Below are 16604 nucleotides of genomic sequence, written 5' to 3'. Positions count from 1 at the left end.
GTTCACCCATGGAACTGAGCAAGAGTTATTTGAGAATAGCAGGATCTAGAGTGAGCTGAATAATGAAATTCAACATTTCAGTAAGTTATCTATTTTCATACAAATAAAATTTACGCGATCAGATAACTAAATTTTGTTTCCTCATTCACACAAATCAACGTGTGCACTGTTAATAGGATGGATAATGCCTAGTCGGAATTCCATTTCTCTCCATGTACGATTCAAGATCTCCATGGTGACGTGTTCAAATGGATTGCAAATGTGTGCCTTCAATTCCTGTAGGTCTCTAGCCCTGGTTCGGTATACCACGTCCTTTGCGAAACCCCAGGTGTAAGGTCAGGGGATCATGGTGGACATCAAGTTGGTGTTCCAATTGTGGCACAGTAAACTCTTGTAGCATGTCCACGTTAACACCAGTTGATGGCAGCGATGAAAAAGAATGAATCAGTGATGCCACTGGGGATCAGTCTGCATCTAACATTGACCTTACATCTGTCTCTTTCCATTTCATGTGTAACACAAGGATGCTGCAAATCCTAGATACAAACATTACGACAATTCAGTTTGCTGGATACATAAAATGTTGCCATGTAGGAGAAAAAAAATCTTTTCCAAAAAGTCAATGCTTGCATCAATCTCGCATAGAATATCCACTGCAAATTGTTCGCACATAGGTTTGTCCATAGGCTTTAATGCCTGAAGCAACTGCACACAGGGATAGAGCCATTACCTCTTATGCACGACACTGTGCAATGTCGATCTTCTCATTTCCAACTCTCTGGCTGCCATACACACCGATTTTATAGAACTCTTTGCAAACGCCTGCCGTACCCTGTCCACTTTGGCGTCAAATTGATGGGTGACCAGCCCTTTTTAGGGATAACACTACCTGTTTCCATAAATGATGTATTCCAAGTCCAAAAGGATCATTGCACTTGGGTATCTGATATCGTCTCTATCTACCAGGCCACACACATTGAGCTTTATCCACTGGTATCCACATTTTAGCAGGTTTTCAGGTTCAATTTTACATCAAAATTGCATAACCTGGAAGAAAAAAGAAATTTTATGAGTGATCTTGTTATATGCTAGAATATCCCGTATAGTTTCAAAGTTACTAAAGTCATTAGTTGTAAAGATATACGTATATACTGCAAAATAAAAAAATTAAAAATTGCTATTCATCCAGAGCTGTTACTTTTAGGCATTGGGATACAACACATTATTTGATGAAAGTAATAATCAAACTTAACAACTTTCACTATGATAATGTAATTCAACAAAGGTACAGAAGTAAGTAAAGAAACAGCTCAAAGGCCACTATCTACCCTTGGTTCCATCTGCAAAATTCTGGAGGTTAAAGATCAAAAGTTATTCAGCTGAGTATTTTTTACAATGTAAACAGAGCATAGACTTACTTCGAGAAAAATTGGAATCTTAGTAGGTCATCCATTGACGATATCGATAAGTGAAGAAAGTAAAGACAAGGATGAATCGGAACCTTTGCCAGTTCGTACAATATCAAAAGCTACAGCAACACTGGACAAAGTTAAGTGCTGAGTGTTTAGATTTGAACATGTTGAAGTAATGATGAATGTATTAAATAAAATGGACAGTAAAATATAAAAATTAGTAGAACATAAGCACTAACTACTGATATGTTTCTCAAACCTTTGAAAACATCACTACACACTGGATCTTATTGTCCTGGGTGTGTCAAAATGAGTATCGGGCTTTTTTGGTTTTGTAGTATTTATTACATTCAACTTAGAATTATGAAAGATCAATTGAAACCATTTTTTTTTATACACGTGCACATTTGTAAGCAACTGAAGAATGTGTTAAATGAGTGAGACAGCCTTTTACGCATAATGTGAAGAAATCAGTCTGGAAGGCAAGTTGCAAATTAATAATTATAGTGACATCTATGTATCAACGTCGAGACTTAAGGAGGCAACTATGTCATTGTTTGCGGTTTACAAGTTCTAAAGCACACAGCTACAGTTTACATAGCAACTGTGCAAGCAAAATGTTGCAGCATGCCAAAGATTTTCTGGACCGCATCATCTTCAGCAATGATTTGACATTTCATGTAAGTGTTAATGTGAACATACACAATGTGCACATCTGGGGGTCAACAAATCGCCACAAAACTGAACAGCTGGTATGAGACTTCCCTAAATTGAATTTTTTTTTCTCCGTATCCCAGCACATAAAGTTGATGGACCTTACTTTTTCGGTGAAGCAACTGTAACTACTATTTCATATCTCTATGTATTAGTACTATGGCTCCTTCAGTTTGAGGATTCTGAACCTCATAACTTTATTTAGCAGCACGAGGGTGTACCATCTCACAGGCACATCTCAGTATGCAACTGGTTAAATGACGTTCTACCCGACTACTGGGTTGGCCACAAGGGGCTGGATGACAGAGCTCGCTTCACACGGCCTCCACATTTACCCAATCTGATGGCACGCGATTTTGTCATCCAAGTGTTCATCAAGGATCATGTTTTTGTGTCTCTGCTACCAGCTGATCTACCAACTTAAGAAACAGGACTGAAGCAGTTGTTGCAACTATTTCTCTTGCAATGATTACTCAAGACAATGATAGAGGTTTGGGATGAACTCACAGGAAAAATCATTACCAAATTAGGTGTTTTTTGGTAGTACACTTTCCCACTTATGAAGTTAAAAATCTGCTAATGATATTCCACTGTAACTAGAATTTTGTATGGATGAAACATCATCTCTGCCTCTCTCTAGGCAATTAGGCATGTTCACTATGGCCTCATATTACATTTATTTGCTGATGAAATCTGGAGGGCTACTGAACAATGCCAGCTATCAGTATATTCTCTGAAGGGTTACGTCAAATGTTATGCAGATGCCGTCTGTGATGTTTTTGTTTACGAATGGTTCATGTTCTTCAACAATATTTTATTTATTTACTGTGGGCTGCCCATCCACAAGTTTCTATTCCCATGGCGGTCATATTAGTGTCAGTTTTTGTTTCATTTAAGTCATGTTAACAGTAATCTCATCCACTGGTTGTTTCTCAAAACTTATTTCCACCACATTAATGATGTTATGGGTCTCTTAGCATGATACATGTTTTTTTCTAGCCCTGAAATTTGGTGTCTGCAGTTCACTGCAGTAGAAGAGAAATATTTGCCAATACAATGCTAGGAGAAAATGGTTTGCCTTTGCTCTAGTGACTCACAGAAAGGATTGAAATGTACAGCTATACAACTCTTCACAATCTGTCTACATCCATACTCTGCAAATCACCATGAAACCATGGTGCAGGGCACATCCTATTGTACCAGTTATTAGGGCTTCTTTGCACTCCATTCACATATGTAGTGGGGGAAGAATGATTGAATGATTCTGTTTGTGCTATAATTCTTCTTTCTCGCACTCGTGATACCTACATGAGCAATACATAGAGGATTTGAAGCCAGTTCATGAAACTTTGTTAATAGACTTTCTCAGGATAGTTTACACCTGTCTTCAAGAGTCTTGCCATTTTAGTTCCTTCAGTATCTCTCCGTCACTATCCTCTGGATTAAACAAACCTGTGACTATTCGTGCTCCCCTTCTGAGTAATGTTCAATATTCCCCAATTAGTCCTATTTGGTACGGGTCCCACACACGTGAGCAATAATCAGAACAGGTTGAACGAGTGATTTCTAAGCAGTCTCCTTTGTAGACTGATTGCACTTCCTCAGTATTCTATCAAGAAACAAAAGTCTACCACCTGCTTTACCCAAAACCGAGTGTATGTGATCATTCCATTTCATAACCCTGCAAAGTGTTACATCCAAGTATTTGTACAAGTTGCCCAATTATAACAGTGACTCACAGATTTTAAATATATTTTTGTTTTGTGAAAAGCACAATTTTACATTTCTGAACATTTAGAGCAAGCTGCCAATCTTTCCATCACTTTGCAATCTTATGAAGAGCTGACTGAATATTTATGCAGCTTCTTCCAGACAGTACTTCTTCACAGGTAACTGCACCACATGCAAAAGTCTGAGGTAAGTATTAATATTGTCTGAAATCGCATTAATATACAATATGAACAGTAACGGACTCAACACCCTTCCCTGGCACAACCCTGATGTTACTTCTACATCTGACAATGCCTCTGCATAAAAGATAACATGCTTAGTCCTCCCTACCGCAAAGTCCTCAATCCAGTGGCAAATTTCTCTTACCTATACAGTGTTACAGGCACGGGCATTAGTTACCTGTGAGACTGGACGTTGTGAGTTGATGTTAGTCAAGAATGCGACAATTGACACATCACTGATTCTGAATGAAGTCGAATTATATGGCTACTAGAAGCTGGATGTTCCTTCTGGAATATTGCAGAAAAGACTTGGCAGTAATGTATCCACTGTAAACGATTGCTGGCAGTGGTGGTCACGAGAATGTACATTCACAAGAAGACTGGGCTCTCGGCGGACACCTGCCACTACTGAGAGGAAAGACAATTGAGTTTAGCGTACCGCTGTGGCACATCGTATCACATCTGGAGCAGCAAGGGGCAGCAGTTGGCATCCCAGTTACACAATGAAATGTTACGAATCAGTTACTTCAAGGATGGCTCCAAGACAGTGCCCTGTAAAATTCATTTCACTGACTCCAAACCACTGCCATTTGTGACTTCAGTGCTGTCCAGCAAGAGCTCACTGGAGGTCAGGGTGGAGGTCTGTCATGTTTTCTGACGAAGGCTGCTCCTGTCTCTGTGCCAGTGATGACCTCGTCTCTGTTAGGAGAGGGCCAATTGAGGGCCCGCAACCAACCTGTCTGCATGCTGGACCTACACCCGGAGTTACAATTTAGGGTGCGATTACATATGACAACACGAGCACTCTCGTGCTTACTCCACGCACCGTGACTGCAAATTCGTACAGAGATCTGGTGATTCAACCTGTTGTACTGGCATTCACGAGCAGCATTCCAGTGGGCATTTGCCAACAGGATAACGTTCGCCCGCATACCACTGTCGTAACCCGACATGCTCCACAGTGTGTGTTACCATGTTGTCTTGGCCTGCTCAGTCACATCTGTCTCCAATGGAGCACATATCGGACAGCATCGGACAACTCCAGCATCAGCCACAAACAGCATCAACTGTCCCTGTATTGACCAACAAGTGCAACTGGCATGGAACTCCATCCCACAAACTGACATCTGGCTGTGTGTGTGTGTGTGTGTGTGTGTGTGTGTGTGTGTGTGTGTGTGTGTGAGTGAGTGAGTGAGTGAGTGAGTGAGTGAGTGATTCCAATGAGAGCCTTTTTGGCCAAAAGGAAAGCTAACTTGTTTTATTATCTTGATGTTATGCCTATCTGCAACTCTGCATCTACGCTACATGGTGAGTAGCAATCTATCCTTTCCATAATATTATGATCATTCAATCCTGGATTTTCCATTGTTTTATTATTGTTCAACTATTACAGCAATTGACAATGTTGAACACACAGCACATTGAGCATTGCAAAGGAGTAGTGGGTTAACAACGAGAATTTAAAAGTTACATAACTATCTTTCACTTCCTTCATGTCACGAAATTGGCGGCAACTGACAAACTGCACATTGAGGAGCCCATTACTGAATTGCGGAACAATGCAAAAACAGGGCAGCTGATCATAAATAGAGAAAACTGGGCAGTCAAAACATATAAACAAGAACATCAAATAAATCAGATAGAACAGTTTTCTAGAATGCAACCTAGAATCAGTAGGAAATGCATCTAGAAACTACTTCAATAAATATTTGTAAAAATCTAACAAGTATCATTTCAACTTCACGAAATAACGTCATATATGGTTTCCATTTACATGTTTACAAGTATCGAGTAACAAGAGTCAAACAGGTTGAAAAACACTAAATAAAGCCCCCATAAATGTATGGCATTTCAAATGCTTTATGAAACTGTCATCTGCCTTTACTGCTAAGCCACTAATGAATGTGATTAACACATCCATAGCAGGCAGTTTTTCCTGGGAGTTTAAACTGCAAGGATACTGTGAAACTCCACAAGGGTCTGTCCATGCCCTAACCTCCAAGCGTACTTTAGTAACACTTCTCACAAGTAGGACAAGAAGTTACGATAGCAGATCATCTGATTAATATGGCCCAAAACTACGATGTTTTCATTTAAGTTTAAACTGAAAGATATATTAAGTGAACTGAAGTCACCAAAACTGTGTCAGCCTCATACGAGGACATAACAATGTTGTAAACCTATCCGAATTCTTAGAGAGAATTAAAGAAGAAACACACACACACACACACACACACACACACACACACACACACACAGAGAGAGAGAGAGAGAGAGAGAGAGAGAGGTATGCCAAAGTTAAGACCAAATGTAATTTTCAAGTGATGTGTCACTGGCAAATAATATAGCAAGATGAAACTTTGAATATACATAGAAAGAACTGCTCCGTGATGGTACAATAGGTAACTGAAAGCAACATGCTATATTAAAAGAAATGACACTTTTATTCAAAGGTAAAAATTACGCTCAAGCCACAACAATTTACGACAGTCGCTTGGACATGGATCTTAACGCTTCACCCACTTGAATATATGCATGCAATTCTTTCCAGAAAATTTTTTGGCCTGCTGTTTTATCACATCAGATATAATTTCTGTATTTTTGCATGTCAGAAGTCAACTATCCCCTCTGTTGCTCTGGGACAATGTTGAAGGTAACACATTCCTCGAGTGCATTGTAGCTGCCAACAAAAGCTGGTGCTGCCACTGGGAACCGGAGTCGAAAACGTCGACAATGGAATGGCGTCATCCACTGTTCCCTCACCCCGTCAAGTTCAAGTGCAAGAGTCAGCCATCTGCTGAAGAAGAGATACTCATCCTGTTCTTTAATTACCAGAGCCCACTGCTTATTGATTTCAAGGAACCTGGTGTCTCCCTCACTGGAGAACGGTTCTGTGCAACACTGGAGAAATTACTGCATACAATTAAGGCAAAATGTCTGGGAAAATTGCAACACGAGGCACTGTTGCCTCGTAACCCATATCCCTATGTCGCAAATGTCGTAAAGCAGAAGTTACACCACCTCGAGTGGGACACACTATAGCACCCGTCCAATAGTCCTGACCTCTCCCTGTGCAATCATCACACCTTCTGCCCTTGAAAACAACTGTGAAGCATCGACAATTCCTGTCAGTTGAGGATGTCCAGCAGGCAGTTACAGACTTCTTCATGCAGCAGCAAATGGTGTTTCACCGAATGGGTTTCTCCAGCCCGGTATGTCGGTGGGATGACTGCCTCAGTGCTCGTGGCAATTTCACCCAACTGGCACACAATTCTGGACTGTACAGCTTTCAAATGGAATCATTTCTATCATCCTCTTACACAGTACGTATAATAACTGCAGTACCGTAGGTTATCAATACGGCCAGAGTTGGCGGCTCAGATTCCTGTGGGTGCCACGAGCAGTGCTTTCATCACCCTGCCAATGAAGAGCCTCCACATCCCCAACCAACGGAGACCACCCAGACGGTGTTACAAGCGGCCGCCATCTGAGCACCAGGCTACTTCTACCTTTTGTTCTGCACTTCTAATGAAAGTTCCCTGTTGCTAGTTGGTGACTAACATTACTTCAAGTCGTTGATAGTTAACTTCACTGGCAAACATTCGGTGCACTTGGGTGCCGCTCGTGTCACGCCTCTGCTTATAGCTAGCCACGATCACTCACAAGTTGGCAACAGTGCAGCAGTTGTTCTGCACTAAGTCGACTACAACATATTTATTTAAAATGCATTTGTGTCCACTGATCTTTTGCTCATCCATCCAGATTCCTACGGCGACATATCTTCAGGCCACCTTCCACCTATTTGTCACAGGCCTAACAGTTGCCGACACACGACACATCTGGCGATGAACTTTGTCAAACCTACGATGCCGTGTCATTTTCCTCCCTCTGTCGCCTAATTTTTACCACTTTCTGGACATTTTTGTTTGTTTTTCTACCATTTGTGCTTCTGGACATTTCTGTCTCAGATCCACGCTTACCACTTTTGTTCCGTTTGCTTGTTTGAACTGCCACACACTGATTTAACTTTAGCATTTTTGCTTTGCTACGTCTAACCCACTGCCCCAAGCCCCACGCCCACCGAACTTGCAATTAGCAGCACCACAATTTCGAGTGCCTTTGGCACCGATGCTCGATCTAACGTGTCCCCTTCAGTTACAGACACAACGTATGACGCAGCTTATCGAGATGCTGAGGGCTTCATTCAAATGCAGATGGCAGCCAATGAGACTCTCAATAAGACGCCACAAACTACGGCAGAACCACAATTTACGGAGCCATCATTAGCGCCTCCATTTTACCCATTTGAAGGGGAAAAAAATAGGATTGTGTTGAGTACTTGGCTCAGTCTGAAGCTCACCTATCTGAACACCAAGTACCAGTTACTGTTAAACAATCTTTTTTCTTATCAGCAACCAGTGTGTTTGTCTATTAATTGTGCTCCGAAGTATTCCCCACTTCACGGCCAGAACTTTTGAATTATCGGGGTTTAATCCAGGTTCTGAATGTGATGAGAAGGTTCGGGAGGTTGATGCCAGGTCCAAGTTTTCAGACTAAACAAGCAGTCAGGACAGACAAGCAGTCAGGACAGACAGACAGTGGGCGACAGCCTTCCAAGGACTCAGATAGTGGGCTCAGACAGCCAGTCACATAAAGAGCCAGGCCAGCAAGGTACCGGCATGAAAGCTTGCCCGCACTGCTTCTTAGCTCATAAGCATAGCTTCTACCTGCCACGAAATGCACCTTGTTTTTCAGGTGGCAAGAACGGACATGTTCAAGCGGTCTGCTTACAGGAAGAGAAGCCTCCCTCTCCTAATATACACCCACAGAAATCAAATTTTGTTGTACATGTTGTGCATCCTTAACCAAACAGAACTTCTAGTGTGGAAGAGAAGAGTGGTAGTTTACAAATCATGAAATCAGTGGCATTTTCTTTAGCACAATGCAGCTTTTTGTGGACCTTGTAATAGGTGGCTGCACTATTCAGTTGCAATTAGTTAAGAGTGTCTCAGTTTCTTTCCCTGTCTCAATGCTTCTGATCATCTTAGCAAGTCCAAGCTGCACAAATCATACATTACACTTACACCATATTACAGAATTAACATTCCAGTGCTAGGTTCTTGCAACCTTCCTTCCACATACAAGAATTTGCAAAAGACAAACTTCTGGGTATGTGTTCACGGAACAGTGCAAATATGTCTGACCATGATTTGTTTGGATTTGTGTGTGTGTGTGTGTGTGTGTGTGTGTGTGTGTGTGTGTGTGTGTGTGTGTGTGTGTGTGTGTGTTCGACAAATGTGTTGTCTGTTGCTAATTTTGATTTCAAGGACAGTGTTGGTCAATTGTGTGCTGAATTCAAAGACTTGTTCGGTGACAGCTTAGGCAAAGCTTCTAATTCTGCTGTGCATGTGACCACTAAAGACAATGCACAGCCTCACTTCTTCAGGCCTCACACTATACTACACGTGCTCTGGGAACAGGCTGCTTGGAACTTTCACTGTGGCATCCATCAGGGCCAGTTAGTACTTCGTCAAGAAGCCTTCAGGCAAATGGTGTATTTGTGCAGACTAAGGCAACATTGAACCCCTGAATAGTTCTAAAAACCTTTACAGAAACTGAAGAACAACAAGGCTCCCTGCACTGATAGCATTCCAGCAGAATTGTTAAAATGTGGAGGAACAACGTTAGAGCAGTCTCTGTTTACAGAATGAGATTTTCACTCTGCAGCGGAGTGTGCGCTGATATGAAACATAATGGCAGATTGAAACTGTGTGCCCGACCGAGACTCGAACTCGGGACCTTCGAAAGGCAAAGGTCCCGAGTTCGAGTCTCGGTCGGGCACACAGTTTTAATCTGACAGGAAGTTTCAGTCTCTGTTTAAACTTATCACTCTCATATGGGAACAGGAGAGAATACCAGAGGAATGGAATGAAGGAATATCATGTCCCATAGATAAAAAGGTCAACTGAATGGAGTTTAAAAAACCACTGTGGAATCACCCTCCTGAACCTGGGGTACAAGGTACTAGCGGAGTTCAACAAGGGAGGTCAACAATAGATCACATTTTCAACCTGCGCCAAATTTTGGAGAAAACTGTCAAATATCACCTCTGTATTGACTAAGGCTACATATGACAGCATCAATAGAAACCAGTTGTTTCATGCATTACAGGAGATAGGGATACATGGAAAGCTCCTGAGAATGGTTAAAATTATGATGTCCGACGGAAGAATCTGCATTCGAGTTTGAGGAAATTACTCAAACCCCCTAGAAATAAAAAAATAAAACAGATTTTAGCACATGCAAATGACATAGAAAACATACCATGGACAGTACCAGAACTGAAAGAAGCTTCTACAGCCTTAAGTCAAGCAAGTAAGAAGATGGGTCTTATGGTAAATGAAGATAAAACTAAATACGTGGCCTGTGGGGAAGCATATCAACGAATATGCCGTCAACTTTCAGTGTGAATGGATACACATTTTAAAGGGTTGATTGCTTCAAGTATCTTGGTTCCACAGCCACTTGCTTTAATGAGATCTCAACTGTAACTAAGTTAGACTGGTATCAGCAAATAAGATATATTTTGCCTTGAGTAATTTATTCCAGTCAAGTCTCCTCAGTAGCCCAACAAAATTCACTATTCATCCAATGGTTCTAACTTATGCTTCGGAAAGCCGTGTACCGGAAGTCTCTAGAGAAACGGAAGGTTCCAAATGATTGGAAAAGAGCACAGGTAGTCCCAGTCTTCGAGAAGGGTCGTCAAGCAGATGCGCAAAACTATAGACCTATATCTCTGACGCCGATCTGTTGTAGAATTTTACAACATGTTTTTTGCTTGCGTATCATGTCGTTTCTGGAAACCCAGAATCTACTCTGTAGGAATCAACATGGATTGCGGGAACAGCGATCGTGTGAGACCCAACTCACTTTATTTGTTCATGAGACCCAGAAAATATTACATACAGGCTCCCAGGTAGATGCCATTTTCCTTGACTTCCGGAAGGCGTTCGATACAGTTCCGCACCGTTGCCTGATAAAGTAAGAGCCTACGGAATATCAGACCAGCTGTGTGGCTAGATTGAAGAGTTTTTAGCAAACAGAACACAGCATGTTGTTCTCAATGGAGAGACGTGTACGGACAAAGTAACCTCTGGCGTGCCACAGGGGAGTGTTATGGGACCATTGCTTTTCACAATATATATAAATGACCTAGTAGATAGTGTCGGAAGTTCCGTGCAGCTTTTCGCGGATGATGCTGTAGTATACAGAGAAGTTGCAGCATTAGAAAATTGCAGCGAAATGCAGGAAGATCTGCAGCGGATAGGCACTTGGTGCAGGGAGTGGCAACTGACCCTTAACATAGACAAATGTAATGTATTGCGAATACATAGAAAGAAGGATACTTTACTGTATGATTATATGATAGCGGAACAAACACTGGTAGCAGTTACTTCTGTAAAATATTTGGGAGTATGCGTGCGGAATGATTTGAAGTGGAATGATCATATAAAATTAATTGTCGGTAAGGCGGGTACCAGGTTGAGATTCATTGGGAGAGTCCTTAGAAAATGTAGTCCATCAACAAAGGAGGTGGCTTACAAAACACTCGTTCCACCTATACTTGAGTATTGCTCATCAGTGTGGGATCTGTACCAGATCGGGTTGACGGAGGAGATAGAGAAGATCCAAAGAAGTGTGAAACAAACTGGTAGCCTGGGGTTTGTTGAGACTTTGCATATCAGCATGACTTGCCTGTGCTATGAAGTGTCATACTGCAGTGTACTGAATCTGAACAGTTGTGTGTGGCAATTCCAGAGGATCTCTGGAGACATTTTCTTATTCTGCTTCATCAGGGTCACTAAGACATAGCCCACACCAAGCAATTGGCTCACCAACATGGTATGCAGTTTGGCATGGACTTCCAAGTACAGCAGGTAACTATTCAGAGCCTTGAAACTTCCTGGCAGATTAAAACTGTGTACCGGACAGACTCGAACTAGGGACCTTTGCCTTTCGCGGGCAAGTGCTCTACCAACTGAGCTACCCAATCACGACTCACACCCCATCCTCACAGCTTTACTTCCGCCAGTACCTCGCCTCCTACCTTCCAAACTTTACAGAAGCTCTCCTGTGAGAGCTGTGAGGACGGTGCATGAGTCGTGCTTGGGTAGCTCAGTTGGTAGAGCACTTGCCCGCGAAAGGTAAAGCTCCCGAGTTCGAGTCTCGGTCCGGCACACAGTTTTAATCTGCCAGGAAGTTTCATATCAGCGCACACACTGCTGGAGAGTGAAAATCTCATTCTGGATTCAGTGCCTTACTTGTGCGGAACACAAGCCAGGCCCTCCACAACAGTTCTTTGATTGGCGAAAGCCAGCACTTGCATTTGGATTTTGCCGGACACTACCAGAACACTCATTGGCAGACTTTCTCTGAAATGTACAGTAATTTCCTTTTATGGTTCCCACACCCTCTATGACGATGCTTTACAATCTTCAAGCCTTGCATTCCATATTTTGCCTTGAAGATCTACAAGCATTGCTTGTGACTGACAATGGACCACAATTTGTGTCCACAGAATTCAATGACTTCTGTACAGCCAATGGGATTTATCGCATCCGAAGTGCAGCAGTCCAATGGAGAAGCAGAATGCTTTGTTCGAACTTTTAAGCAGAAGACGGATAAACTACGCACCCGCCACATGCGGGACCAACATTTGCTTCTCTTCTCGTTCTACCACTTCGCAACAGCACATCACCAGCAGAGTTGCTTCACAGACGGTGACACCGCTCCTTGCTCTAGTTGCTGCAGCCACCACAGCAGCCTGCACCTGCTCCACTCACTAAGGCAATGTATAAACGCAATGAACTTTTTTTTCTAATTTTTTTTCAGATCACACAGTGGTCAGAAGTGCTGGGTACAAGATATTGTCATAATGTTGCTTGGCCATTGCATATTTTGACAGAAGGTCCATGCAAATTGCGTTGGGAGCACCCGAATCAACTTCACACCTGTAAATTGGGTTATTCTGTAACTGATACTCTGTTCTCGGGTTTGTGGTCTGCCCAGGTAATGCAGTTTGCATACCCTTCAGCTTCTTGGGGCTCTGGGATGAGATGAGATGAGAACTTATTAGATATCTTGGCGACGAACAGACCTGAACTTTTTGAAGAAGTTCATCTACAAGAAGGTATTAGTGACCATAATGTGGCTGTGGCTTCTGTGTCAGTGGAAGTTGCAAGAAAACCAAAGAAATAGTTTAGAGTTTTCTTGTTTGGAAAAGCAAATAAGAGTGTCATTAATGAAGATATTCATAGTCAGCTCCAAGCATTCACCACGGTCAAAAATAGAGCATCTCTGGTTGGAATTTAAAGGTATTGTCCACCACGTGCTAGGGAAATATGTGCCTAGCAAAAATATAGGGCAGGGAAAGGATCCACCTTGGTTCAACAAACATATTAGGAAGTTGCTGGGAAAGCACAGAATTTTGCACAGTTGTTTCAAACATAGTCACTGCCCTGCTGAAAAACAGAAATTATGCGAAATGAAAGCAGCTGTCAAAAGGTCAAGGAGAGAGTCTTTTAATGAATTTGAAAGCAATATTATACCTGCAGGTTCTAAAAATAACCCCCAAAAATTTTGGTCACACATAAAATCTATGAACGCTACAAATAATTCAATTCCTTCTCTGGCTGACAGTACAGGTAATGTAATAGATGATGATAAACTGCAGGTTGAAATTCTAAACCTAGCTTTTAAAAACTCACTTATGGTACAGGACTGCAGTACCATTCCCCTTTCAATTATCGAACAAATGCAAGGATGGCTGACAGTGTTTAGTGTATCTGGGATTGTGAAACAGTTAAGATCCTTAGATGCCAGGAACGCATCTGGTGCAGACAGTATCCCTGTAATATTTTGTGTTGACTACGCTACAAATATAGCACCATTCTTATCTGTCATCTACCAGAAATCAATGGAACAGTGGAAAGTTCCACAGCTGGAAGAAGGTCCAGCTCACAGCAATTTACAAAAAGGGTAGAAAATCGGATGCACATAATTACCAGCCAATTTCACAGACATCAATTTGTTGTACCATCGTGGAACATATTTTGTGTTCAGATATAAAGACCTTTCTAGACTGAGAAGCTCATCTGCAGAAACCAGCACTGTTTTAGGGAACAGTGGTCATGCGAGACACAGCTGGCCCCCTCTGTGCATTATATACCCCAACTTTCGAAAGGCATTCGACTCAGTTCCCCACTGTCACTTGCTCCTAGAAGTGCACGCTTGCAGTCTCTCTGACAACATATGCGGTTGTATAGAAAGTTTTCTAATAGACAGAAAGCAGTATGTCGTCCTGAATGTGGAGACTTCAACAGAAACAAGCCTAACATCAGGTGTGGCCCAGGGCAGTGTAGTAGGTCCGCTGCTTTTTACGATTTACATAAATGATCTGGTTGATCGTACTGACAGCGCCATTTGACTGTTTGCCGATGATGGTGTAGTCTACAGAAAAGTAGTATAACACAAAAATTGTGAACAAATCAATGAGGATTTGCAGAAAATAAACATGTGGCATAATGAATGGCACTTATCTCTCAATATTATTATGTGTTACCTACTGCGCATAACAAAGCAAAAATTCACATTAATGTACGAGTACAAAATAAACGTCCAGTCTTTGGAAGTGGTAACATACGTCAAGTATCTGGGTGTGACTATACGAAATTATCTCAAACAGAATGATTAAATTACCCAAGTAACAGGTAAGGCGAACTCTAGATTGGGGTTTATTGGTAGAATCCTGAAGCGATACAGTCCTTCAACAAAGGAAATTGCTTACAATACTTTTGTTCATCCAGTCGTAGACTATTGTTCATCTGTGTGAGACCCTTACCAGTTGTGTCTGATTCAAGGGATTGAGAAAGTCCGAAGAAAAACACCAAGGTTTGTGACTGGTGCATTTAGCCATCGCAAGAGCGTTGCAAATCTCATAGAAAGTTTGAAGTGGGACACACTTGCAGATAGACGATGCGCTAAACAGAAGGGGCTGCTCACTAAATTCCAAAATCCGGTTTTCACCAAGGATGTAGAGCATATATTATTACCAACTACTTTCATATCACCCAATGACCACCATTCAAAGATAAGGGAAATCAGAGCTTGTACTGAGGCATTCAGTCTTTTATCCCCTCGCGAGATCCGCGAGTGGAACGGAGGGGGCGATATGACTTCGGCGCGAATAGTGCCCTCCGCCACACACCGCTTGGTGGCTAGCAGGGGCAGCCGATGTCCACAGGTGTCCGTTTCTCTTCATTATGCAGCTAGCCACGGGGCTCTCGCACCACTTGAAGATGTCACTGTAGTCATCAACAGAAGACCTCGCACTGTCGCTAAGTGCAGAGCAGTGCCCTCTGCCTTATTTCTTAGCTGACATTCTGGGACAGTCATAAAACAAACACCGGGAAGCGGACATGAGCTCTGGCACCAGCCACAGCTTCAGCTCCTGTTTCCTCATCGCTTCCTGCTACCTCCCCCCCCCCCCCCAGTTGCTGATGTGTGCAACAATAATAACCAGGAAATATCAGTAGGAATGGAATACCAAGAATGAAGCACTCCTGTTAGAGAAGGGATGTAGTCTTTTGTCCCTATTGTTTGATCTATATACAGAACAAACATGGATGGTAATGAAAGAAAGGTTCCAAGATGGGTTGAAATCCAGGGTCAAGAATATCAACGATAAGATTAGTTGATGACATTGTTATCCTCACAGAAAGTGAAGTGAAGTAATGCACGATCTGTTGAGTGGAATGATTAACCTAATGAGCAAAGGACTGATGAGAAATAAGGTTATCCACAGAATCACCTACAGACACTCATCCAGAACCTCTACACCTTCTCCCCATTTACTTCACTGTTCCTTCTCCATCCAACAAGCCATCATTCTTGATCTCTACCACCACCTCCATCAACATCTAAAGTACCAAGAATACATCCGCTTCGGCAGCTGGCACCCATTCCACACCATTCTAAATTACATTCCGCACCTTTTCCAGAAACAGATCTCCCAGGCCTGATCCCGCCAGTCACCTCCCACAGCTCACAAATCCACAGTCTGGTCACAAAGGGGCTCTCCCCTGACGACTGGAGAAACTGAATCACATTCTCCACCAGGGTTTCGATTTCCCCGATTTCCCCTCGTTGTGTCGTGGAATGAGGAATGTCCCATCCACTATCCTCACAGTGGTATTCTGCCAACCACTGAATCTTCCTGTAATGCCCCTGTAATAGACCCAGATGCATGTCCTGTCCCATACATTCTTCCACTACCACCTGCTCCAGTCTTGTCACTGGAATCTCCTACCCCATAAAAGGCAGAGCCACCTGTCAAAGCAGCCGTGTGATCTACAAACTAAGCTGCAACCACTGTGCTACATTCTAAAAAGGCACGACAAGCTGTCTGTCTGGATGAATGGCCACCACCATACTGTTGTCAGGAGACAGCTGGACTACACATTTGTTG

At 42.4% G+C, this 16604-nt stretch overlaps 1 long non-coding RNA gene across 7 annotated transcripts in view; it reads right to left on the bottom strand.

Moving 5' to 3' along the window:
- LOC126227766 (uncharacterized) overlaps positions 1 to 16604 on the bottom strand; it is a 305322-nt gene that overhangs the window by 277410 nt on the left and 11308 nt on the right. For 5 of the 7 annotated variants that reach the window (XR_007544050.1, XR_007544051.1, XR_007544049.1 and 2 more), the window contains one exon: positions 890 to 1047. The exons of the other annotated variants lie outside the window; for them this stretch is intronic. This is a non-coding gene — a long non-coding RNA (uncharacterized LOC126227766). The remainder of the gene's footprint in view (positions 1 to 889; positions 1048 to 16604) is intronic. 7 annotated transcript variants of the gene reach the window in all.

This window comes from Schistocerca nitens, unplaced genomic scaffold (genome assembly GCF_023898315.1).
Source record: "Schistocerca nitens isolate TAMUIC-IGC-003100 unplaced genomic scaffold, iqSchNite1.1 HiC_scaffold_340, whole genome shotgun sequence".
Classification (NCBI taxonomy): domain Eukaryota; kingdom Metazoa; phylum Arthropoda; class Insecta; order Orthoptera; family Acrididae; genus Schistocerca; species Schistocerca nitens.
This window is presented reverse-complemented; position numbering and strand designations above follow the sequence as displayed.